Genomic DNA, 27,597 nt, shown 5'->3' with positions numbered 1-27,597 from the left:
GATGAATGCTTTGAAACTATAAAATTATATGTTGCTCAAATTTGAAACTTTTCAAATACAGAATTTGATAGCTTATGATTCTGGCTGGCTAGACAGTTGCTGTATAGGCCATGCTAGTCTCCAAGTTATGGTGATCTTTCTTCCTCTGCCTCCTCAGTGTGGAAACACAAATATGACACACTACACCTAACTCTAGAGATCTTTAAGAATTATTCACTCAAATATTATTTATCTTTTATTCTCCCTCCCCTCAACTTCTAGGAGGTACATATATATTACATATTAGCCTAATATTATATCATCCAAATCAGAGATTCTCAAATTGGGGATCTAATGACCCTTTCACAGGGGTCATCTGGGACCATCTACACATCAAATATTTATATTATGATTCATAACAGTAGCAAATTTACAGTTATGGAGTAGCCACAAAAGTAATTTTATGTTGGGGCATTGTATTAAAGGGCCACAGCACTAGGAAAATTAAAAACTGGTGACTTTAATCTGATTTTATTTATTTAATCCTGAGTTTATTACCCCTACACTCACAGTTTATGATCCATCTATGCTTACATATATGGTCTACCAATTATATACATCCAATTGTTCATTAAATTTTTCTGCCTGTACAATGGCATTTGTTATGTATTTGAATTTTTTTTTTAAAACACATACCCCTTTTCACATTCACTATGCAGCCACTTCTCCTTTGCCAGCCTTTGTTTCTTCTATCTAGAAAAGTTACATGACACAGTTCCGGCCAAGAGACATAAAGAGATTTCAGGAGAATCTGCTTCCTGATAAAAGCATCAAATCTGACAGGCATCCCATCCATTCTTTCCTTTGTAAGACGCCAACCATCATGTATGTTCCTGGTGACTGCAGTTGTCTTAAGTTCAGGGGGGAAACAAGAAAATCTCAGTTGATCTTGCTATGACTCCCATGGCCTTCCAAATCAATGCCAGAACTTTAAATGATGCTATGATAAATATCTGCATCTTTATTTAGGCTACGATCCACTAATTACTTATTTGCATATGAATAACTTTTTACTTTATTCACTTAAGACATGGGTGTGTTTTATGTACAATGTGTGATGTCTACCTAGGTATATCTAATATCTGTGAACAAATTTGTATTTGTTTTTAGTTATTGGAATGCTAATTTCCTTCTAAAAATCAAAGTAATTTCCTCCTAAAATCACTTCAGTTGAATTATATGAACATGTATATCCCAAGAGAAATGACAGAGTCATAAAGACAAATGTTTTCTAAGTAAGGTATAAACCAAGCATAGAGGAGCATTTCTATAATCCCAGTTTTTGGGAGTCTGAGGCAAGAGGATTGAAAGTTTGAAAACAGCCTGGGTTGTATAGTAAGTTTAGGCCTGCCTGGAGTGCTGTGTCTTTGCATGGCTTGGGTCCAGGAACCACTCTCTCTTCTAATATATTTAGTGTTTCTAGCTTTATGTTAAGGTCCTTAATCCTTTTAGACTTGTGTTTTGTTCAAGGTCTATTTGCATTTTTCTACACGCAGACCTCTAGTTAGACCAGCATCATTTCTTGAAGATGCTACCATTTTTCCATTGTATGGCTTTGGCTTCTTTGTCAAAAATCAAGTGTCCATAGGTTGGTAGATTTATTTCTGGGTTTTCAATTCTATTCCATTGATCAACCAATCTGTATCTATGCCAGCACCGTGCAGTTTTTATTACTCTTGCTCTGTGGTATAGCTTGAAATCAGGGATAGAGATACCTCCAGAAATTATTTTATTGTACAGGTGTGTTTTAACTATTTTGGGTTTTTTGTTTTTTCATGTGAAGTTGATAATTGCTCTTTCAAGGCTTCTACTAGTGGTGGTCATGGAGACTGAAGAGGCCATCCTCTAACCAGACAGGATTCCTAGCACAGGGAGAGAAACACCAACCCACCCACCAAAACTTGAACACAAAATTTACCCTGCCTACAAGGTGTGCAGGAATAAAAAAAGAGCAGAGATTGAGAAATGTCCAACTAATGCCTGGCCACACCATGCAAGAGAGCCAACCCCTGACACTATTAACAACACTCGGCAATACTTGCAGATAGAAGCCTAGCGTAGCTGTCCTCTGAGAGGCTCCACCAGTGGATTGAAACAGATGCTGAGACTCACAGGCCAAACTTTGCATGGAGTGCAGGAAGTCTTCTGGAAGAGTAGAGGGAAGGAAAAAAGGACCTGGAGGGAACAGTAGCTCCACAAGACCAACAGAATCAACGAACCTGGGCCCAGGGGGCTTGCAGAGACCAAACACTAACCAAGGACCATGTATTGACTGGACTCAGGCTCCCTATGCACATGTTCCTGATGGGCAGCTTGGCCTTCATGTGGGCCCCCTAGTAAGGGGAGTAGAGGCTGTTTGACTTTCTTGCATGCTCTTTGAGCACTTCCTTCTGGTGGAGCTCCCTGGCCAGGCCAACATGGTAGTGGATGTGCTCAGTACTGAGGTAACTTGACCTGCTGGGATGGGTAGGTGGGGGCCTTCCCTTTCTGAGGGGTAGGGGAGGGGGGAACATGGGGAAGATGTGGGGCAGGGGACAGGGAGGAGAGGAGGGAGGGGGCTACAATTAGAATGTAAAATGAATAAACACATTAATTTTAAAAATATAAAGTTCAGCTTTAAATTTTTTTAACAATTAAAAATAACCTTTCTATTTCAAGATTAAAACTGGAAACAAAAAAAAATCCTTAAGATCCATCTACCATAATAATACCCAACAAATTTTTGTTTTTTAAATATTTCTCTTGGCTTCTGAAAGTTTAACTTGAACAGTCCGAGAAAAGCCCTAACATAGTCAACTCTTTTTATTTCAAAATCTATTTATAACTGCTAATACTTTGGCAGCAGAAAATCAACAGCTATCTAAGGACAGAGAGCCATGCACTCCTAATGAGCACCAAAGCAGCAGATGATCTTTGAAAGACCAGGCAGTGGGAATCTCAACACAGGCAGCAGCATTTTCTCTCTTGATATTTCCCATCCATTGATTCATTGATTAACTGATTGATTGATTGGTTTGAAGTGTACCCGCAAACAGAAGTTAAAAGTTCAGAAGCAGAAAATGTGTATAGCAACACAGCAACTTCTTTTCTTTAAAGTGGAAAACTCAAAAGCAAAGGACTGCCTGGGTTTTTTGATAACCTTCCAGCAAAATGTCATATGAAATTTGAAGGCATTCCATTTCAGATACATTTCTTTTTTATTTATTCCTTCACAATTTTGTTACATACATACATAGAATGTACTTTGATCACGCTCCTCTCCGTTATCTTCTCTCATGCTCCCACCCCCCACGCAACTTCCTCTTCTTTCCAATGGGTTTCATGACCCTTTCCATATCTGCTCTGTTCTTTGTGGCCTATTGCATTTAACTAAGGCTGCCTACACGAGTGTAGATGGGTTGAGCTTTATTTGCCTGAACATGAGCAACTCACCTGTGACTGTACCCCCGTTAAAGATGCCCCTGCCTAGAGCTCATCAGGTGAGACTTCTGTGCCCCTCTCTGCTTCGTGATGGGATGTCACCAGGCCCAGTCTTGCCCAGGCAGCTGTTGCTGCTGTGGATCTATGGGAGCAGCAGACATGACATGTGCAAAAGACAGATTATCACAGCATTCTCACCCATCCTCAGGCTCCTACGTTATCCACCCCCCCACACACACACACACAGTTTTCCTGATGTTCCATAAGCTTTGGGGTCGGGTTTGAGACGCAGATGCTCCATTGAGGGCTGAACACTTGATAGTCACATGTTCTCAGCACTTACACAGCCTATGAGTCTTTGCTCAAACAGAAGCTTCTCTGACAAGGCTGAGAACCTCACTAGTCTATAGACACAAACATATTTCCAAGGCAGATTAACATCACGCCCATATACCGATGCACCAGGAAGTTCTCCCCTCAAGCCTATGACATCCACAATATAGGCTTTTCTTTCAGGCAGGAAGCCGTCAATGCAAAACACCTAATAGTTGGTTGTAGTTATTCACCAATCCAAGGTAAACATTACCAGAAAACATTGGATATCAATCACAGCTTCTGACGAAGAAAAAAGACATGGATCAATGGGGAAGGGAAATAAGTAGCTTGTAGTTTGGGTCCTACAGGGTGTTGTTGTTGTTGTTGTTGTTGTTGTTGTTGTTGTTGTTACTCCTATAAATGATGAAAAGTAAAAAAAAAAAAAAAAAATCAAAGTTGAGCTTTTAAAAGAGCACCCTAACCATTACTCAGAGACTAGGATAGATGTCCAGTCCAGATGTCTTGAAACCAGACCATCCTAGCAATAAGCAAAGAACCAGTACAGCTTCATGAATTAAGTTGTATTTATACTTTCTAAACTATGTCTTTTTAATCAAACGCAGATGGTCATTATTGAACTCTGAGATGAATTTGAATAACGAAATGAAAAAAATTTACTCTCATTTAAGGTTGCTTCCATAGTTAACAGTAAACTCAGTAAACAGAATTGAAATCCACACACGTCCTAAAAGGTCATTTGGAAGCCGCTTCCTCTCACTGCTCCTAATCCATGAGGTCAGGACTCCAAGGGCAGAGCCGGTTAAGTTCGGCTGAAGCCGTGCTGTGAGAACAGGATGCGGCCATGTTGAGTTATCACAGCCTCCTGCAGAGGGGGTAGGCAACCTTGAACTCTTGTGTCAATTGCTCCAGAGGCGTATTGCTCCATTTTATGAATGAATGAACTTCCTAAAAAGCATCCTAATCTGTTAATTATTTGTAAACCAGTTTATACCCATCCTGTTCCCAACTAAGACTGCAGCCATTCTGCAGTCACCAAAATTCTGTCACTCACTCTGCAGTTATATTTTTTTTTCACCTTCAAAGAATGCAAGGAGTATCTCAGCCTACATTTTAAATATGAAGAAGCAAATGTGTGAAGTGAGGAAATAAAAATATACTGGGGTTTTTTTTAGAACATACATACTTTCAAAGCATGTATATTTTAGCAAGCAGCATGTAACCTTCATGGGAATACAGCCTGTGTCTGTTTTGTTCATCAATACAGCCCCACATTGTTAGCAGAGTTTGGCGTTGTAGTAGGCCCTAAGGAAACAAATAAATAAATTCTTATTTTTAAGAGATATATTCTTGTGCAGTGAACTACTTTTGAATGTAAATAATACTCTTTTTTTAAAACATCAGGAAATTAATCCATCTTTGGCAACCACAAAGAATGAGCCCAAAATTCTCCCCAGCTTCTCCTAACTCCCGATAAAATGCAGAGGGCCTGTGAGGAGGCGGCCAGACCTCAGAGGAAATTAACACTGGCCTTCTTAGCAGTGTGTGCCATGCAAGCCCTGTACCTCTTATCTGAATTTGAGAATGGCTCTTACATTTTGTTGGTCTGTTTGCTTGCTTGCTTGCTTGCTTGCTTGCTTGTTTTTTACACAAATACGGAATTGAAGGACAGGAACTAGAGTGGCCTCATCAAGGTATTTTATCAAAGTACCTGCTTTGCTGAAGCATGGCAGCGGATTGGCAAACTCTGATGGTAAAAGAAACGACAGTTTTAGGTGTGTAAAATGCAACCACGTGTATAAAAGCATGTCCCCCCCTTTGGTATGTGACCAAAAAAAAATCTTTTTTGGAACCCATCAACCTCTGCATGAAGTGGAAATTTCCCCTGACTTTCTATAAACCTAGTGCAAACTCCAAATACCACTGGTCTGCTGTGTTCGCTGTAGCTTCCCAGCTTGTATTTCACCTTCCAAAAGGCATTCCCCAGCCCCCACCTAGGGAGTGCTGTGACGGCCTCAGGGTAAAAGCCTTGCTTTCACCAAGCCTGAAGGCGGGTGAGGTTCACTGCCAGGTGGGCAGCTCACCCTTCTCCCTTGCGCAGGTGCAGCACACAAGCAGTTAACCAGTTATTTTTCCCGGTGTCCTGGTAATATATTCTTGCTCAACACCCCTGGCTCTCCAGAATCAGATTTCTGCAAATGTCTCTACATGGAGACATTCACTCCCCCCCCCCCCGTCAGCTGAAAGGGCTGTATCCAGTGCCAAAGAGAGTAAAACCGGGGGGGGGGGGGGGGGTGTCAGGAAATTTTTCCTTTTCTTACAGTCTTCCGCTTGACAATTTGAGACTGAAGCAACCAAGAGTTTTTAAAATGCACACAAAAGGTGACAATTTGTCCCCTTAATACACACCACAGCTGACAGAGCCCCTAAACGAATTACCAGAAAGTGGATAGGCAAAGGAGATTCAGCTGTGATTACCAAACTGGTGGGCGATGTATTCACGCAACTCTAATCACGTGTACTCAGGATGTCTGTAATTGCTTCCAAGGACTGGCATGTAATGAGTTAAAGTCAAATGGCCCCAGCAATTAAGGTTATAAGTAAACCATTCCTAAGACACTTGACTGAAAGCATATGCTTCTCTTTGTGCTGAGTGGGAAGGGCACAAGGAGGCTGGGAAGAGGGAATGCTTTTTGGAGAGCACATTAAGCCAAAATAGCACACTGGTTCTGGCCATCCTGGGCACTGTGTCTCAATAATTAGGAGGAGGAATACCCTTCTGTGGCTTGGAAACGCCAGTCAGAGGGAGACTTAAGTTAAGCTAGCATACATCAAAAATAATTGACAATGGTTAGGCTTCATTGTGGAGAAGCCTCGCGCTGGCATTGCAGCCACCAGCCCACCACCCACCTAAGAATTATTATTTGAAAAGGATGTCAGAGGATTATAGAAGATCCTTGTGTCTGCTCCAATTAGGATCAACACTGCGGCTGCTTCCGGGGAGCGTTCCGTAGGTAATGATGAAAACATATTGACCCCTGCTGGAAATGTGGAGAACTGCAGCGTTTTCCCTCTTGCCAAACTTTACAGCAAAGGCGCCCCTTGCTTACACATCTATGCCTAAGGAGAGTGCTTTTAAAGTTTCTGAGTCACAACACCAATATCAAACTAATTTATTAATTAAAGACATTTCTTCAAAATATTTCATGAACGCAACACAAAGCTTCCAATGTTATAGCCTCATGGTTTGGTTTTTGTTTGGTTTTGTGTGTATGTTGCAGGGAGAGGGTTCTAATGGAGTCTCAGTTGGCTCAAATGATGGGCAGCCACCAACCAGGGTCAAGGTCTAATTTAAACCTTTCCTTTTATTTCATAGACCCCGCTGTAGATTGGTCTCCAAATCATCTTTTTTTTTTTTTCCAAAGAAATGTAATTTTGGAACCATCTTAAACCTTTAATTATTTGGTTGGTATGTTAGGTATCATACCAGGGTCTCTGTCCACCAGCTAGCTACTCTCCAAATGAACACAGCTCCCAGAGCAGCTTATATTGTTGCTACTTCACAACTATAATTTTGCCACTGTTATGACTCATAATGTAAATGTCTGATACTCAGAATATCTGATATGTGATCTTAGCAAAAAAAAAAAAAAAAAGTCTTTGACTGCCAGGGGCTTATGACCCACAGGTTGAGAATTGCTGAGGCTACCCTAGAATCTTAAAAGATCCTCCTGAGAATTCCTAGAAGAAGTATATTTGGCCAACGGACCAAGTGTATGAGTCACCCATTTTCCAGCCACGGGATTAAGGATGAAGACTATAGAAGGTTTGACCTCCTGCTTCAGGGGACCTGCATTAAAAGGGTACAGCCTCTAAAACGCTCGCTCTGTCTTGCTGCTGAGAGCTGCATCTGAAACACCAGGTAGCAGGACAAGATCACAGGGTAAGAGAATCAGCATAGATCCTCGGATCTCTGCGCATGCGTGAGGTCCAAAGCTTTTAACCGTGCTCCATTTGATGCTTCATATAGTGCTCCTGAGTTCATCCAATTGTTCTGAAAATGCACACTGTCAAGTACAAAAGGCTCAAGCTCCATTCCCACTCCATGTAAAGACAATGTGGACTGACAATATAAATTGGTGATAGTTTGGCAGTTTTTCCAATCTGACAGTATTTCCACTTTTCTAACAGAAGCACCAACCGTCTGATAAGTTAATGAGTGTCAATAACTGATGTGACAAGCAGGTTGTGTTGTCTCATTTCATATTTGTACTGAAATTTTTAACTCAAAATACCCAGTTGTCGAAAGGGAGCCGAAAGTTCTATCACCAAAGGCATTGCCAAAACAGTCCTTCACCCACAACAATTGCAATTTGTGGAATATGTGTTTAAAAAGTAATGTTGCCTAGTTGTGGGGAGGGGCTTTTCATTTTCTATAAATATTGCCATAGAAAAATTACATAATCTCTTGAAACCTTGATATCTTCAACTATAAAATGAGCTCAAGTATACTCACCAACTTAAGTTTGTAACTACTTTATTAAAAGGTAACAATGTAAATTTAATTTTATATGCTATTTAATATGCACAGGCTCAAAGAAATTTCTGACTTTCTAGAGTCAAGAAACATTCCACTGTAAAAGAACAGTTATCAAAAAGCATTTCTAAAGACGGTAGATTTTGTGCTCCATATTAATATGGGCTCAATGAAAGAAAAGGTGACTTTGTTAGTTTAAAACAATTCACATCTTGGATGGAAAATTAATATAGATTGTTGATCAGAAACAAGGATACATAAGGAATAGGAGAGGGGTATTAGTAACCCCTTCAACAGAGGGTGTAAGACAGAAATAAACTTGAGTTCTCAAAATTAATGCTGCTAGAAGAACAGAAAAGGCACTGCTAATAAAAAAAGAAAAGAAAAGAAAAATGGAGGAAAGCAATATATAAAAGGAAGCCAAAGCTAAAATGGCTGAACCACAGTGGCAGCCATTTTAACACTCCCTGCCCATAACATCTGCACTTCATGTTTGCTCAGTGACAGGAACTGAGCATTAAGAGCATCTTAGAGATGCTCCCAAGTAGAGGATGTCCCAAGCCAAATTAGTCTCTTGCAATACAAATTTCCAAACTGAAAGTGATTATTTGTCTTTTCAAGAAAAAGGGCTTAACGTTAAACCTAAATATTCCCCAGAGCTTCTCTAGATCACTGTATCATTTCCAGCAGTTCATGTTTGACAATGGACATATGATGAAGAAAAGGAAGATAAACTACTGCCAGAGAGCTGGGCATAGTGGCACACACCATTAATCCCAGCACTCAGTAGGCAGCGGCAGGAGGATCTCTGTGAGTTCAAGGCCTCGAGGCCAGCATGATCTACATACAGAGTGAGTACCAGAACAGCCAGAATGGCGCAATAAGACCCTGTCTCAAAACAAAACAAAAAATAGGCCGGAGAGAGAGAGAGAGAGAGAGAGAGAGAGAGAGAGAGAGAGAGAGAGATTGCTAAAGCCCATTGAATTTCATATTTTAAAATGGTTTCCTGCTATGGGTAGGCTACGGTAACAGTAATGTGCTGTACAATTGCTCAGTTTAGAGTCCTAGAAATATATTGCAGCAAAATCTCTGAAACACTAGTTGCTGCCAAGGTTGGGTCTTTGCACCAACCAGAGCCCCCTGAGTGAGCCCTTCCATGAAACCCCCATGCCGTGCAGCACTTAGTTGCAACTGAGCTCATCCATTAAAAGGAATACCATTTCTATTGCTCATTACTTTGAGAGGGAAATTTAATTTATATATAAATATTAATAGTAGGTAAAATATCTAAATGTTCTTGTTCCATATCAGCAACATCTGTCTTCCCCAAGTCAGTAATCAGTGGACCCTGCACTGTAGCAGAGTAAGACCCCAGCATCATACGGCAGGACCTTGCTATTAAACATATTTATGGGGTAATGATTTAGCTGCTACCGAGAGAGAGGGAGCGAGAGAGAGAGAGAGAGACAGAGAGAGAGAGACAGAGACAGAGACAGAGACAGAGACAGAGACAGAGAGAGAATATGTGAAAAAGGCATGAAGATTTTAATTACCGTTTACACTTCTTTTAACTACTCTAAGAAACCAGAATCATAAAAGTGGCAGAATTCGTCAAGAAGAATTGTACGAGTGAGGCAGGGAAAGAAAATCAATACAATAAAATAAAAATTCAGTACATAGAAGCCTGAGCCCAGTCACCCAGTCACTTTTTCCAATATCACTCTGCAGGCTGACCCTAAATCATTCATGCCCTACCTGGATGATGACGGTCACACGTTATTCACTATTTTTCACTTTTAATTCTCCTTTATTGTCACTTAAACTATAATACATTATTATAACCTAGTCATTACTGAAGTAACTCCTTAAATGAGTAGTTTGGAGGAAGCCTGGCAGAATCCACCTTAAATGATGTTAAAACGTGCAGTAGATTTTTTTTTTTTTTTTTTGTAATTATACTTATGTACAGAAAACTTAGCAGTGTACATATAACCCCGTTTAGTCGTGAGCTCTCTAGCCTTTGCCTTTTCCAGTTTGGCGTGCATGCCCCAGATTTAGGACCCAGGAGGTTGCATCCCCAATGGCGACAGATCTCATCATATCTATCATTGTAATAGGTCCTAATAACTTCCACCAGCTTAACCAGAGGACTCTTGTCTTTCGAGTTAACCTGTTGGAAGGCTACGGTGGTGCGAGTCTTCCTGTGGACCAGCTGCCCCAGCCTGACCTTTCCCTTGATGATGCAGTAGGGGACCTCCATCTTTCGACACAGGGCAGGGAGGAAGACCACCAGCTTAATGGGGTCTACGTCATGGGGCAATTACCACCAGCTGAGCCTTGTTGTTCTCCACCAAGGTGGTGACTCTTTTAACCCCTCCGTGTTCGAAGGAGAGGTGGTATCTTAGTTGGGATGTCTTCTTTCCCAGCACGAGCCGGTAGCCTTTGTTTCTGGCCTATACTTGAGGACAAGCTTAAGCAGCTGGGTAACTGTGTGTCGAGGGCCTGCGTGAGCTGCTTAATGGCAGGAGGTACTTTGAGGCGCTTATAGAGGATGGCCTTTTGCCTCTGCAGCCTGATGTAGCACGGCCATTTAACGAAGCGAGTGAGAGCTCTTTGGGGGCTGGATGTCTGCTCGATGCTGAAGTTCTTGGGCCTCTTCTCAAACAAAGGATTGACCACCTTGTTGGCCTCCTGTTTCTTCATGGCAGCGGTGGGGACCGGGGCCACCTTCTTCCCCTTGGGCATCTTGCTGGGCTAGAGGAGAAAGCGTGATAGAATTCTTTTTTTTTTTTTTTTAAGATTTATTTATTTAACATTTATGAGTGCTCTGTTTGCATGTACACCCACAGTCCAGATGAGGGCCTCAGATCCCTATACAGATGTTTGTGAGCCATTATGTGGTTGCTGGGAATTGAACTCAGAACCTTTGGAGGAGCAACAAGTACTCTTAACCTCTGAGCCATCTCTCCAGCCCTGCGTGATAGAATTCTTAAGCTTAAGAGTTATCCCAGCAATGAGAAAAGTTGCCCTTCCTTCTATCTTCATTTGGCCATTAAACTCACTTTTTGAGCATCAAAAATCCTGAGCATTGCTCTTTTTTAAAAATATATTTTATTAATTTATTCATATTACACCTCAATGGTTATCCCCTCCCTTGTATCCTCCCATTCCTCCTTCCCTCCCATTTTCCCCTTACTCCCCTCCCCTATGACTGTGACTGAGGGGGACCTCCTCCCCCTGTATATGCTCATAGGGTATCAAGTCTCTTCTTGGTAGCCTGCTATCCTTCCTCTGAGTGCCACCAGGCCTCCCCATCCAGGGGACGTGGTCAAATATGGGGCACCAGAGTTCGTGTGAAAGTCAGACCCCACTCTGCACTCAACTGTGGAGAATGTCCTGTCCATTGGCTAGATCTGGGTAGAGATTCGAAGTTTACTGCGTGTATTGTCCTTGGCTGGTGCCATAGTCTGAGCAGGACCTCTTAATTGGGGAAATAAGAGAAAGCAAAATCTGTTTTAAAGAGAGAAATTAACCATAAAGATTGTTCTCTTTAAGCATAATCTATAAAGCATTAATATGAAACAGCCTCATAATATACATTTGCATATATACATACATTTATATGTAAGAACAGAATATGTGAAATATACTAAATATTCACAAATGTATTTATATGGAAATAGGGGTGAAAAACGAGTCTGTATCCACTTCCTCACCTAGTCATGTCAGAGTATCTCCGTAGATCTTCTAAATACCTCCTTTCTTTGGATGCCTGCCGACTGCTGCTTTATGAGGTGCTGGCATGTCCCTAGAGTTTTCTACTCAGACAACCACCCACGTTATAGCCCAACCACTCCACACTGGTTACAACTAGTCCTCCAAAACAGCAGCTGTTCTTTCCAGATGCAATCCTGAATATCTGATTAAGTCACCTACTTGCTTCATACATTTTCATGGCTTAGGATAAAACACAATGTAGGACACAAAGGCTTTGTCCAACCTTCCCAGCGTGTGCTCCCTAGTCCAGTCCTTATGTTGGCTGCACCTGCAGCCCTGTTTCCACTGCCTATTTGCTGGCCTCAGTTAAGCATCTTCCTCAAGGAAGCTCTCCCTGACATTCCAACTATTTAACAACCTTTGTTACAGTCTGTATCTTCTCTTCTGCAGAGCATTTCCCATAGTTGTGATTGCCTCTGTGTTTGCTGATTAACACCAGTGTGTGTGTGTGTGTGTGTGTGTTTCTGTGTTTGCACGTATGTGTGTCTGTATGTATGTACTCTGTGTTTGCATGTTCATGTGTCTATGTGTGTATGTGTCTGTGTCTGTGTGTATGTGTGTGCATGTCTGTGTTTCTGTCATTGCATGTCACTTTGTGTGTCACTTTGTGTGTATGTGTTTGTGTGTGTGTGTCTGTCTGTCTGTCTGTGTCTATCTGTATGTGTGTCTCTGTGTTTGCATATCTGTGTGTCTGTGTGTGTATGTGTCTGTGTGTATGTATGTGTCTGTGTGTATGTATGTATTTGTGTGTATGTATGTGTCTGTGTGTATGTATGTGTCTGTGTGTATGTATGTGTCTGTGTGTGTATGTGTCTGTGTGTATGTATGTGTCTGTGTGTGTGTATATGCTGAACTCACTGCCTCATGTGTACTGTGCACATGATCTACCATAGAATAACACCCTCATCACCATTGTCTTTTTTCTTGCCATGAGAAGACCTGCTAAAGAGTTTGGCTTTATTGGCCACAGAATTTATATCTACAGGATTTGGAGGAAAAAAATCTGAAAAGCAGAAATTTTCATTAAATACCTTTTGAATGAATTAATTCAGATTTCTTGATTTCATACTTTAATCTATTCACCACGAACCTGTCTTAAGCTTTTAGTGTTGGAGCTGGACAATGACACTGGGGGCTGCACCTCATGCCTCACATACGGTGCCCAATCGCTCTGCCACTGCAGAGCTTCTCCACCCTGAGAACTCTCAGAGGTGGTGTCCTGCGTTTTGTTTTCATAGCAGTTAACAGTAACTAGATCTCTCTTTCAAACACAGAAATTCTGCTCCCAATTTCTCCATCTCTTTAAGATAGACAACAGTTAAGGTTTTGCTTAAAGAGCTTTGGCACACTTAATTTGTGTTTTCTGATTTTAGAAAAATATAAGTTCTTGTATCTGAAATCTTACTAATTTTAATTTCATTAGAGGAGAAATTCAGCATTTATTTTCCATGCTTCCTTTAGCCACTCAACTTTGAAATTTGTGTTTAGATAGCCAAGCACTCATCAACAAAAGAGGATGCCCAATTTGAAAACATCATATAAAAGGTTATAATAGTGAAATGTACTAAACAAGCCATGTAGCTGAGATTTTTTTAAATGAAATCTAATTTTAAAAGGGGACATCCTATCATTATGTTTAATTTTTTTAGCAGTCTCACTATATTTTTAAGAATTAAATATTATTGGATATACATGGTCTAGAAGTGTTTCTAAACCTTAAGTTTATCTTTGTCTCCTCCTCATGGAGGACCATAAACCATGAGCGTGCAAACGTACACTTCATTTTTAGTATTTATGAAAGCAATTAAAAGGCCTTACAAATGAATCTTCAACTAATCTAAACTGGTAGAGGAGGTATTGACTCAAAAATAGGATGATGGCATGAAAACCAGCCGTTTTCTAACATAAATTCTGTATGTCTCCTTTGACTTCATCCCTGCACTCCCTGCCCTTCCAGTCTGACGCTGCATTTTCCTCTCTCCTCTCCTCTGTCTCATGTGAGCTGTTTTGACAGACAGAATTATCCATTATTTATTGTACAGAGAGTGATTAGAATTCTTCTTTGTCATTTGGAAAATCTAGGGGATTAAAATAATCACATTTCTAAAATATATGCACATGTGAAAATATCAAAATGAAATTAATATATGCTAAGGATAATAAAAAAATATTCTCGAAACAAAAAACAAAAAGATCATATTTGTTTCCTTTACTATTTTATAAAATACACAGAAATAGTAAGATTTATTACACATTGGCACATGCTGTTCAACCAGCTCTACCAATCCCTGGATATTCTGAGTGGAACTCAATGGCATAGCAAAGGCAAGGCCCATCTCTCACTCCTCCTCTGCCACTATTTCTACCCTATCATCATGTTTTATAAAGGTTTCCAAAAGGGAGTTTCATTTCATTCTCTTCACCCAAAATATTGTAACATGTTTTGTTTCTCTGATTTTACTTGAGTTCAATCGTTTTAACATTCTTATTTTGGGAAAGGGGGTGGGTGGCGGTGGTGACGTAAGCAAAAAGATTCTCATGAATTGGACATTATTTTACAAACATTCATACTTCTGAAAGCAATAGCAATAAAATAGGCGTGTGATAATAAGGGAGAGAAATGGAGTTTCCATCTCTGACAAATTGCACACACACACACACACACACACACACACACACACACACACACCACACACACACCACACACACACCACACACACACGTTCTCAGTAGCAGAGACCAGACTGGAAGGCAAGGAGGTGAGACAAGGTCTCATCCAATGGATGCAGTTGAACAATCTAAACACTTTTGTCTGTGATTATTTTTTTTTAATCAAATCCATAGTGTGGAGTTCTGCACTGTGCAGCTGGATGGAAGGTGGTAAGGTGCGGTGCAGAAGGACAAGACTTGTAGGCAGAACCACAGCTTCATAACCAGTATATAAAAAGTTTATGGAAGACATTGTAGGTGTCCTGTGGACCCGCTGTCTGCCAGATTGTCTTTGTAAAGGCTTTGTCATGAAGATCCCTCTAGTTCTTTTTCACTTAAAGGGGAGCTTATGAAGACCTATGAATTTACACAAGACATAAAAATATTTTCTCAAACTCACACAAAAACAAGCAGTACCATGTTTCTTGCTGCTGTTACTATTGCCTAACCAACAGTCTAGCATTGTACATGTAAAGAGAGAAGCAGTCATAGTTTTAGCTGATGCACAATTTCACAGCTGCATGCACAGCTTCCATGCCATCTTCTCAAGGGAAGGCCTCCACTCTCTTTGATTGGGTGTGCCTTTCTAATGTTTCCACTTATCCATTTTGTAGTTACTGGATTGTCACGGATTGTCTCAAGAGTTCTACTGCATTTGTGTATACAGAAGCCTCTGATAACCTCTAGAGTTAAAAGAAAATAAAGGTCAATGGTCATGGGAGAAGTACAGACTATGACAAAAAATTTTCAAACTTAGATGCACCTAGTCTTGCCGCAATTTGATATGCCAAAACAAGCTGATATCCATGGGAGGCCTCCCCTTTGTGAAGAGAAAGGGAGGAGGGATGGCAGTGATGAGATAAGGTGAGAGGGAGGGACTGGCTGGCGAAAAGGGAGAGGAAGCTGAGATCAGAATATAAAGTAAATAAATAAATGTATAAATAAAATTCAAACTTTATTATTTCTTATTAATTTTACCAAGGACAATTTCTTCCCTGTAGATTTATAACTTGCTAAATGTGAGAAACAGTAGCATCTAAGTCTGTAGCACTGACTAAATAGTATAGTATATAGATTTGCTCAGTGGTGAGTATATACACTGACTGCTTGTCAGGTATCACTGTTGTTGTCGTTAAATATCTCAGAACTAAAACCCATTTCTCTGGAATTTTATATATTCCTTTGCAGAACCTTTTATGGTACTTAAAACTGAATAAGTCCCCACTAAACATAGTTTTGAGTTATAAGACCTAGAGATTTTCTAATTATTGTTGTTGATATTATTAACAGTATTTTATTGACAGTGTGGTTCATGTGACTATAGAATTTGTGTTAGAATCATCACTAGATCAAAAACAAATCATGCCTCTCTTATGTTTTAATATATATATCTAAAAAACATTTTTAATAATGGAATGTTCCTTGTATTTAAAAAGTTACTAAAAGGAATGAGATTTATTCCAGAGATTTTTTTTTAACTGAATCAGTGATGGAGGTATGAAGTAGTAAATTCTGGCCAAACCGTCCTAGAATCTGGTGTGAGAAGACATAGGGAATGCCCACTATTCCTATCTTAATACATTTTTAGTGAATATATTCCACGTGATGAGTATTTTTCTGGCCCCTGGGGACACATGTGCTTCCTGCACTCACAGAGTAAATGTCAACTCATGGCTCTTCCTAGTGAAAGGGCAATGAAGTGATGCTGCATTTCTTAGTTTTAGCACCAAAGTTTAGGTCCAAATATTGACAAGTCACCATGAAGCAATTATTCTGATACCATCAGGAACAAATGGGAAGTCTTATGCCATTGGGCTGACTTGAGATGTGGGATCCACTTGCTTCCATCCATTAATTTCCTTTGTATGGAATAAGAAAATTACATTTCAGATAACCATCTGTGTTTGGAAGGAGCCGCTAGAAACGAGGAATCAGGAGGGAGATTCTGAGAGCAGACTTCCCACAGCACACTTCCTGCTCAGATGTATCCCAGAGCGGCTGAAAATGCTAAAAGAACAGGTTTCCTATTATGCTCCTTCCAGCCTCCTGGACCGAGATCAGCTGGCTGGGAGACATGAGTGAGGCACCAAGCCTTTTCAAACCTGCAGTCTACAGGAGAGCTCATCAGAAGCTTTTTCAAACACTCTGTGTGTGAGTATGCTTCTGATAACATTTTGTGCGTATTTCAGATGCTTTTCTTAATTCACAGTCTCTGAAAATATGGGTAAGTCATATCAAATGTCAAATTCTAACACCTGCTGCAAATAAATAACCTTAGCAAATGCTTCCTTCCCTGGGCCGCTTGGTGGAAACACTCAGCCCACGGCTGAAGTTCATACAGCTCTTCAAAAGCAAAGTGATGAGAGAAAATCTACTCCACCCAACTCTTGTGCTTCTGAGAAAGGGGACAACTTCAAGGAGTGGAAGCTAAGCCAGCCCTTACTCTACTTTTCTCTCAGAACTTCTAGAGACTTCTATTGAAAATTTATTTTAAAAATATAAAAATTTTAACAAAATAAATTTAATCTACTCAAAGCTAAGAAAATACACTAATAGCCTCATTCAGAAACATAGCCATGACTCCACAGACTTCAGAACCCAGGCCAACCTTCCAACAGTGTCCAAAGTCAGGGACGCTCCCTAGGAAACATCCAGAAGTCATTGGAAATTGGTATTCATATTACAGTTTCTAGAACTGTTCAAGATGCCTTTGTAGTTTTGGCTTTTGCACACACAATGTTCTTCACCCATGGCTTATTCTTTGACATGTGCCTGACTCATAGCCTTGTTCCTACACCATGCCTTCTCCACTGACATCCTGTGTTAGTACACATTTTCATCCCACCCACTCACCACTGTCTACACCTTCCAAACAGTATCTTCCTGAGCTCCCAACGCCAACTTCATATCTGCCTTTCCAACCCACTGTGAAAAGACATGAGAGAAATCATGGTAGCGACAACAGTGAGATAACACTCCACCGTACCACAAACATGGGTTCTTCCAGGACTTCAGAGACATCTTCCAAATGAGATGGAGGTGTGCATCTTTGTTGAAGTAAGCCTTTGTTGTTGATAATCTTAACTTCTGCATAGACCATAACTGTTTATGGCATGTGACAATTTCCAGGTAAATTTGTTATCAACAAATGTGATAGATGGGATGTCATTCAAGTGACCACACTAACATAAACAATGGCTGAGAACTAGTTGTACCCTTAGCAAAGTATGTTGAAAAAGGCATTTCACTTATGTTGTCTTCCCTTAAGTACATATAATTCTAGTCTAGTCATAAACCATTAAGACAGATCATATGACTGTCTCTCAGCAAACTAGCCAATCAATATACCTCAAAACTGTCAGTCATTAAAAAGAAGAAATCCTAAGAAACTGTCTCAGCCAAGAAAAACCTGAGGAGACATGACAATTGAGTGTAATACACTCTCAAATATTAGATTCTAGAATGGAAATGGGACATGATAGAAACACCAGTGAAGTATGAATAAGGGTAGACACTCATAGCAGTACATCAGTACTGGCTGCTTCCCTGTGATGGATACCATAGGCATGTTAGACACTCACAGTGAGGAAAACTGTTCAGAAGATTGTCTTAGGGTTTCTATTGCTGTGAAGAGACACCATGACCACAGCAACCCTCATAAAGGAAAACATTTAGTTGGGGCTGGATTACAGTACCAGAAGTCTTGCCCATTATCATCATAACAGGAAATACAACAGCATGCAGGCAGACATGATGCTGGAAGATCCAAGAGTTTTATATCTTGATCCCAAAGCAGCAGAAGACTGTGCGCCACACTGAGCATACCTTGAGCATAGGAATCCTGAAAGCTGCTCACATAATGACACACTTTGGTGGGAAGCTGAAGCTCCTGGCAACCTGCCAGGCAAGATGACTTGCAATTCTGCTCCTGGCTGGTAAACAAGTCCTTATTTGGGTTGTGGGCCATGCTTTGCTCTGATGTATGCACCCCGCCTTGTCAGGAACCAATTGGAGCTACTGACGTAAGAGCTGATGATTGGGTGAGGCAGAGGATATAAGAGGGGTGCTGGGGTGCAGGGAAAGAAGCTTGCTGAAAAGGTTCCTGAATAAACTGCCTGGAGAAGAACGTTCGGGTTGTGTCCTTATTTTCTGCTGGTCAGAAGGGTCGCGACAAGTGGTGGCCCGTACAGGGACCCTTGTCATTTACGAGCGCTCAGAACTCCTGGTGGTCAGGGCAGTTGACTGGTAAGTTCCCTGGTAAGTGAGGGACAAGCTAAGTTCTCAGATACAGAGACTATAAGGTTCCAGGTAGGACTATAAAGACTCGGTACGAACAATAAGGCTCCCGGTAGAGGACGAAGTGAAACAGAAAGTAAAATGGGAAATTCACCATTCACACCTGTGTGCGTTTGGCCTCCCTTCCTTTTTATGGTTTATGGTGGTGGTCATTCGGGAGCCCGGATCCAGTGTTCCTCCAATGCCTGCTTTTGTGCCTTGTGTTGGGATGCTACCCAGTGCTCCTCTGCTGTGGTTGCCCGTGTGCCTGGATTTGTTCCCTGGCCTGTGGAGGCACCCTCAGCTGTGACATTATTTAGAGCCAAGAGAGATTTCGGTATCACTGCAGCTATTGTTGCCGCTATAGCTGTTTCTGCCACAACGGCCACCGCTGCTGCTGTGGCCCTTACTTCTACTGTGCAGACTGCTGCTACAGTGAATAATATGTCTGCTAGCATGGCCACTGCGCTACCCACTCAGCAGAATATCAACTCCCACCTGAGAGCAGGCATTACTTAATCAACGTGTGGACCTGCTGCAAGACCAGGTGGAGGTGCTTGCCGAGATAGCCCAGCTTGGATGTCAATGGAAGTATTCGGGTCTCTGTGTAACATCTATCCCCTTTAATAACATATCCCAATCTGCTAACTTGTCCAGACAATTGTCTAAGTATCTTACAGGTAATTGGACCGGAGAATTTGAAATCCTACCAAAAGAATTGAGGACTTCATATGTGTGTGGATTCATATCTGTGTCTTCGATTCGATTCCACTGATCAACCAACCTGTTGCTGTGCCAGTACCATGCTGTTTTAATTACTATTGCTTTATAGTACAGTTTGAGATCAGGTATGGAGATTCCTCCGGAGCACCTTTTATTGTACAAGATTGTTTTAGCTATTCTGGGTTTTTTGTTTTTCCATATGAAGTTCAGAATTGAACTTTCAATGTCTTTAAAAATTTGTGTAGGCATTTTGATAGGGATTGCATTAAATCTGTAGATTGCTTTTGGTAGGATGGCCATTTTTACTATGTTAATTCTCCCGATCCATGAGCAAGGAAGATCATGCCATCTTCTCAGGTTATCTTAAGGACAATACAGGAGGTAAACTTTAAACCCCTTCCCAGATCTAGCCAATGGTCAGAATATTCTCCACAGTTGAGTGGAGAGTGTGATATGACTTTCTCATGTACTCTGGTGCCTCACATTTGACCATGTCCCCTGGAGGGGGAGACCTGGTGGCACTCAGAGGAAGGACAGCAGGTAGCCAAGAAGAGACTTGATACCCTATGAGAATATATAGGGGGAGGTAATCCCCCTCAGGAACAGTCATAGGGGAGGGGAATAATGGGAAAATGGGGGGGAGGAATGGGAGGATACAAGGGATGGGATAAACATTGAGATGTAACAAGAATAAATAAATTTAAAAAAAAAAAAAAAGAATTGAGGACTTCAATTGTTCACATCAATTCCACACAAGTTGACCTCACCATGGCTACCGACCTTTCACATTGGATTGCTCAAGCCATGGGCCATCTCCGGGAATGGGCAGGCATGGGGGCATTGGGCCTGTGCCTCATTCTTATCGGCTGCTTAGCGTTCTGGTTTGTGTGCCGATTGCACATTCAACAACAAAGAGCAAATGCCATGGTTGTCCAAGCTTTGCAGCCCTAGAGGATGGCCAATCTCCACAGATTTGGCTTGGTTATATGAAGGATCTATGAGCAGTCCCCCAGATTGTCGCGCTCAGGATGCAAGGCTTAGCACTGCAGGGATGGCGCTGCATGAAGACCAGCGTCATCCTGAGGAGCATGTTTGATTGCATACAGGTTAGTGTCCCAGAGGAGCATGTTTGATTGCATACAGGTTAGTGTCCCAGACCTCATCTCCAGGAAAAAGGCACTGGATTGGGTGTGGCCAAGCCAGACTCCCTGAGTGGGGTTTGGCTGGGCCATTACAATCTCCCATTTTGACAACTGGAGATCAGACCTCTACTCCCGCCTGTTGAGTTTTAAAATAAAGAAGGGGGAACTGTGGGAAGCTGAAGCTTCTGGCAACCGGCCAGGCAAGATGACTTGCAATTCTGCTCCTGGCTGATAAACAAGTCCTTATTTGGGTTGTGGGCCATGCTTTGCTCTGATGTATGCACCCTACCTTATCGGGAACCAATTGGAGCTACCGACGTAAGAGCTGATGATTGGGTGAGGCAGAGGATATAAGAGGGGCGCTGGGGTGCAGGGAAAGAAGCTTGCTGAAAAGGTTCCTGAATAAACTGCCTGGAGAAGAATGTTCGGGTCGTGTCCTTATTTTCCGCTGGTGGGAAGGGTCGTGACACACTTTCTCCAACAAGGCCATACCTACTCCAACAAGGCCACACCTTCTACTAGTGCCACTCCCTATGGACCAAGCATTCAAACACATGAGTCTATGGGGGGCCATTACTTTTCAAACCACCACAAGGATACAGAGGAATTCTCTATACTACCTTTGTGGCTTCTATAAATCCAAAATAAAACTCTGCCCCACCCCATACATACTATTGTCCCATGAGCATCAAACATTTGGTTTGATTTGCAAACCAACAAATTAGTTTTATTTATTAAACCATAGTTTAACTAACTCCACAAGTTATATATAGATTAATTCTATCTGAAAAAATCAAAACTCTAATGAAGGAAATCTGAGGATACAGCTCAGTGGTAGGCTTCTTGACTAGAATGATTAAGACACTGGGTACACACACACACACACACACACACACACACACACACACACACACGCAAACACACTCTAAATTTTTTTCAATCTTTTTATCCTGGATAAGTGTTTTATAAATTAATTGTATCCTGAAGTTTTGAGGATAATTAATGAGTATTTGTTGCTGAACCAATATTTATAAATTGTCTACTAGGCCTCAAAATTGTATCTAATTGTGGGGAAATAGAGATGAATTACAAATAGTATTTTCCTTCAGAAAACTTACCATGTAGAAATTATTAGCACTAACCTGGCACATGGACCCAGCACCAAGTATATTACCTCTGTTAATTATTTACTACCTTTGGTAAATGTATGAAAGAGTGTTCCTTGCCATCAAGACTAAGAACAATTAAGTAGTTCACTCAAAAACGTTACATAGTGAGTAGTCACAGAACTAAAGTTTCAATACCTTCCCCCAAAAGAACTGACTCCAGAGCTTAAGAAAGTTCAAAGAAATGCAAAGATGTAAGTAACTCATAAAATATACTCGCTGTGATGTATAGGATGCCTCATACAGAGGAATGAACACTGAATGCCAACAGCATAATCTGAAATTTTGTCAGCCTCACCAATCTGGAGGATCTCAGTAGACCACATGTGTCTTGGGGAATGAGGAGAAAAAAGTTGTTGTGTAAGGAGCTGAAGGGGTCAAAAACACCACAATAAGAACTACAGAGTAATCTAACCTTGGTTCACAGGGGCTCTCAGAGACTAGACCAACAACCAAAGAGCATGCATAGGCTTTACCTAGACCCCCTATACATATGCAACAGATGTGCAGCTTGGTCATCATGTAGTTGTGTTCCCTAACAAGAAGAGTAGGAGCTGTCTCTGAATCTTTCATCTACTGCTGTGTCACTTTCTCCTAGCTGGGTTGGGAGGGGATGTACTTAGTCCTGCTGTGACTTGAGATATCAGGGTGGATTGGTACCAAATGGAGGCCTTACCCTCTCTGGGAGGAGGGACAGGGAGAATGGGAGGAGGGGCAGGGGCGGGATTGGGATGAGAGGAGGGAGAGGACTGGGATTGGGATGTAGTGATTAAATAAATAAATGGAGTGGGGAAAAGGTTGATACTGGTAATAATGGAAAAACAATCTGTAGTGATTTTGTCAGCAGAAACATGAAAACTTTGGCTCTATGCTTTTTACTTAGAAACAAGAAAACATGTGTATTCATTATCTTAGTGCTCTTGGCTCCCTCAGAACAGACCGCTTCTCTTGATATCAACATTGGCCTTACAACATCTTGTGTACATTTTCCCATAGAAATACCTGTGGAGATGAAAGTGCTCAATGAGTCTCTTTAAGGAGAAGGAGGATTCCTCCAGAAAGCCAAAATATGATGCTCTAGACATGGACTAATTCCAGAATCTTTAAAACATGAGCTACAAAGTGTGCTGAAGAGATGGGCAGGGACATGCCATGCAGAATCTCAAAAGCTTTGACTCAAGCCATTGTAAAATGTTAAGTAGAAGACTAAAAAGAACATATCTTTGATTTACAAACAAGGAAATAATATGCACTAGGTAGGAATTTACTGAAATAGTGGAAGTTTCCATGAGAAAAGTGAGAAACAATGAAGCAACACAAAGATGAAGGAACACATACTATCAAGGTCCAACTGACAGTCTTCAGTTACTAATTAGATCCTGATTCATCAATTCAAAGAATAACATTTCAGATGTAGCTCTATATACAAAAATAAAGACAGTCCTTGCCTTGTTTTTGGCACTTTCATTCCATCAGAGAATGGAAAATTTACAAATAAAGCTATAGCCAGATAGGCTTCGCTAGAGGTACAAGACCTATAGATACGTACATATTATGAAGGGGGATTTTTAGACTGGCTTACAAAGGGCAAGGTAGTCCACATGGCCATCTTCACATTAGAGAAGCAGAGTGTATAGTGGCTGTTCAGCCCATGAAGTCGTGTGTCTGAGTCACATCCCTATCCAGCTCTGAAGACTGGATTCCAGATTCTTTAAAACATGAGCTACGAAGTGTGTTGAAGAGATGGGCAGGGACATGCCATGCAGAATCTCAAGAGCTTTGACTTAAGCCATTGTAAAATGTTGCCAGTGTGGAGTCTATACTGGAAGACTAAAGAAGCTTCAGTCTGATGTCAACAGAGGTGGGCAGACATACTTGCTTAGAAGACAGAAGCACTTTATTCCTATTTGTGTCTAAAACGTACTATGGGAGATGCAGCCTAGACCTTCTTTCATCTAATCCTCTCTGAAGTCACCCACACCAATAGGACCACAGGTGTATTTCTTAGATAATTTGAAGTGTTGTCAGGTTGACAATCAGGATCACACATGGCAAGAGCGTAGATGGCAATAAATGCAACAGGGAAAAATAAAGCAGGAGGGGCTGGAGAGACAATTCAGAAGTTAAGAATGCTTATTCTTCTTGCAGAACACCCAGGTTTGGTTCCCAGAGCCCACAGTGCGTAGCCTGCAACCACCAGTAACTCCAGATCCAGAATATCTGATATCCTTTCCTGGGTTTTATGAGTACCAGGCATATACACGGTGCACATACCTACATGAATTCATTGACAAATACATGTAATTAAAAATAAAAGTTTGAATCTGAAATAGATAAAAATAAAATGGAATAGTACATGATGGAAGAGACAGGAAGTAACTGGATGACCACGAGATGGGAAGAAACATGATGGCTTCTCAAGGATAGTCACATCCAAGCCCTAGAATGAGCCACATAATGTCACATAACTTAAAGCAGAAACTGTAGATGGAAGGAAGGGAACTGACTAGGCAACTTTAAATGGGGAAGCCCAGTATAATCATTAGGTCCTGAAAAGTAGATGAGAAAATCAAATATAAACAGGAGAAAGGCCAACCAGAAAGGATTTGGTCAGATGTGCCTGAATTTGAAGTCAGAGGAAATACCGAAAACCAGAGGATCAGTAGAATCTCAAGTGTGGCAGACAACAAAGAAATGGATGTCCAGAAATGAACACAGCCTTGATGGTATTTAGAATGTGGTCCACTCTACATTTATTCACATTAAGGAGAATTTGGGGCAGCCATGGTATGCAGAGGAGTCTCCATCTCTATCTAAATACATCCTAATCTGCCTCAGACCTCACTGTCAAGTCCAGACATAAACTTATGGTGATGTATGAGACACGCCTAGTTGGAAATGAACATGAGCCCAGTGTTGTAGATTGAATGTTTGTATTCTCTAAATTTCTTATGTAAAAACCTTAATCCCCATGCAGTTCAGAAACCTGTGATGTGCTCCATTTCTTCTCACAGTTGTATCATGCAGGTCTGCTCCTCAGTTGTCTAGGCTCCCTACTAATAGCTAACAACTGGCTCTATTATTCTCTTTAAAAATAATAAAGTCAAAAATTTGAAAATGTAGTGAATTAATGAACTTTACATGTGTGTGTGTAAACTTTAAAGAAAACTGGGCACCAGATGAGCCAATCCAAGTAAATATAAACGCTAATTACTCATGGGTTATAATAGACATGTTAAAATTTAACATGGAAAATTTCATTTTTAACTGATTCTGGGTTAAAAAATCTTCTTGAAGTTCAACAAATGCTTCAGAAACCAGTTGCAAGTCCACTAATGGTCATAGCATTAAGCTCATTTCAATGGAAATGGTCTCATTAATATGCCAGCTGCTAAAAATGGATGAACCCAGCCATGGCCCTTGCCTGCCTCAAGGAAGAAATATCACTCATAGACTTTTGCTTTTAAAAATATTTTTTATTTAGACTGTTAACAGTTATTCCAGTGGTAGCCATTGGCAATAAGTTTATCTTCCTCTCTCCTCCTTTACTGTGATGTTTTACAAATTCTTTTGCTAGCTTTAGTATTTTCAATGAAAAATAACTGTTTCTACTTTTTAAAGCTATTTTAACTAGAATTATTTATGGATAGCCTCCTTGGTCATAGTTCCAAATCTATACTTTCAAGTCTTCTATAAACTCAAACAGATCAGGAACATGTGGGCAATTCAGGTCTTGAGAAACTAAGGCAAGAGGGTCATGAGCTTGAGTCCAACCTGACCTGAAGTGAGAGCCTGTCTCAAAGGACATTAATAGGTCAGGGAGATGGTTATTTAAGTGTTTGCCTTGCAAGCATAAAAACCTGAGTTCAAATTCCTACCACATGTCCATAAGAAAGCCAGGTGCAAGGGCCTGTGTCTGTAATATCAGCACTGGGAGACAGAGACACACATGTCCTCAGGACTTACTGGCCAACTGTGCTCACCTACTCAATGAGCTCCAGACCTGTGAGAGACCCTGTCTCATAATACATGGTGGCTTATCCCTTGTTCATCAAGTTGACTGCATTTGGAATCAACTCAAACCCAAACAGCAGAACATTCATGTGAAGACTTTCTTTAGTGGTTTTGTTGTTTAAAATTTTGGGACTTTTTTTTTTTTTGCTTTTTCCCCTTTTATTAATAGTTTTGAAGTAGAGATTTCTGATTTCTTTGAAGACTTAAGTGTGACATATGAGTCTGGTTTTTGTTTTGGTCCCAAGTATGGGTTATACGAGTGTTTTCCTCCACTGAAGACAGTCTTGTGACCCTTGAGAGGGCACATGATGTTTTGCTGGAAGCTGTCTTATGAAAGGGTGCATGATGTTGTCTCGTGTGAGGGATGTGGTTTTTGCCTGCTGCAAAACTCACCTTGTGTGGACTCTGAGAGGAGATAATATAGAAGCCCATGGATCATGAGACACCACTTTTGCATTGCTATGCCTTGCAATGGTTTTACATCACCTCACTGGTCTTCATTTTCAACACTTCGCTTTGCAGAGAAACCCTCTCTGAGAACTTCTAGTGGTACTCCAGGTGATTCTGACCACTTATGTAGGCTCATGCTAATTCAGTGGACTCTTGTTGTTTCTGTTGGATCATGCTGCCGCTACTGATTTGTGTTGCTGTTTAGTGTTTGCTATTTGACTGGGCTGCTGGTATACTGACAACAAAGAATGGAATAGCCTCAAGGTGCTACATCTAAAACAGTCCACATCCCCTGCCCCAATTAACTTTCATTCTCACCTACCACTGATTGGTGGGCTGGAAGCATTTAAGAACCCTAAATAGTAAGTTTTTTAAATGTAAGCCTATATTGATATTTTTTCTCATATACTATATCCTGAATATGGTCTCCCCTCCCAATTATTCCCCACTTTTTCTCATCTAGATCCAATATTTTTTATCTCTCATTAGAAAATAAATAAGATCTTGAGAGCTAATAATAAAAATAAGATAAAACAATAAAATAATACATTGAAATAGAACAAAACAAACAAAAGAAAAAGAGTGCAAGAAATGTCACCAGAAAAAGAAAAAGACACAAGAGACCTACTCATTCACACATTCAGGAATCCCATAAAAACACTATACTAAAAGCCATAATATATATCGAAAGGACAGATTATCTAAAAGAAGAAAACCCATGGTAAATGTGAATGGCACCTTCTAGTGGAACCCCAGAAAAAAGGACATGGAAGAAAGAAACTATGCCTTTTGCCTGCTTTCCCTTACCCTTGTCGGCAAGTTCATCTACTCTGTTGCTGCATCATCCCGTCACCAACAGTAGAGTCAACTTCTTCAAGATTCCAACATAGAATGAAGACTAGCAGCTCTCCAGGAATCCTCCATGCCTTCAGTGCCAGACTGGAAGGTTTACTATCACCAGCTCCACGGACTGAACAACCAATGAATTATCTTCTTTTGCATGTTTGACAGT

General features: G+C 40.8%; 1 pseudogene; it reads right to left on the bottom strand.

Moving 5' to 3' along the window:
* LOC127206419 (60S ribosomal protein L7a-like) overlaps positions 1 to 11,074 on the bottom strand; it is a 141,167-nt pseudogene extending 130,093 nt beyond the window's left edge.
* Positions 11,075 to 27,597: the final 16,523 nt, after the last annotated feature.

The sequence above is a fragment of the Acomys russatus genome, chromosome 23, assembly GCF_903995435.1.
Source record: "Acomys russatus chromosome 23, mAcoRus1.1, whole genome shotgun sequence".
Lineage (NCBI taxonomy): Eukaryota > Metazoa > Chordata > Mammalia > Rodentia > Muridae > Acomys > Acomys russatus.
Note: the sequence above shows the minus strand (reverse complement) of the source record. Positions and strands in the feature narration are given on the sequence as shown.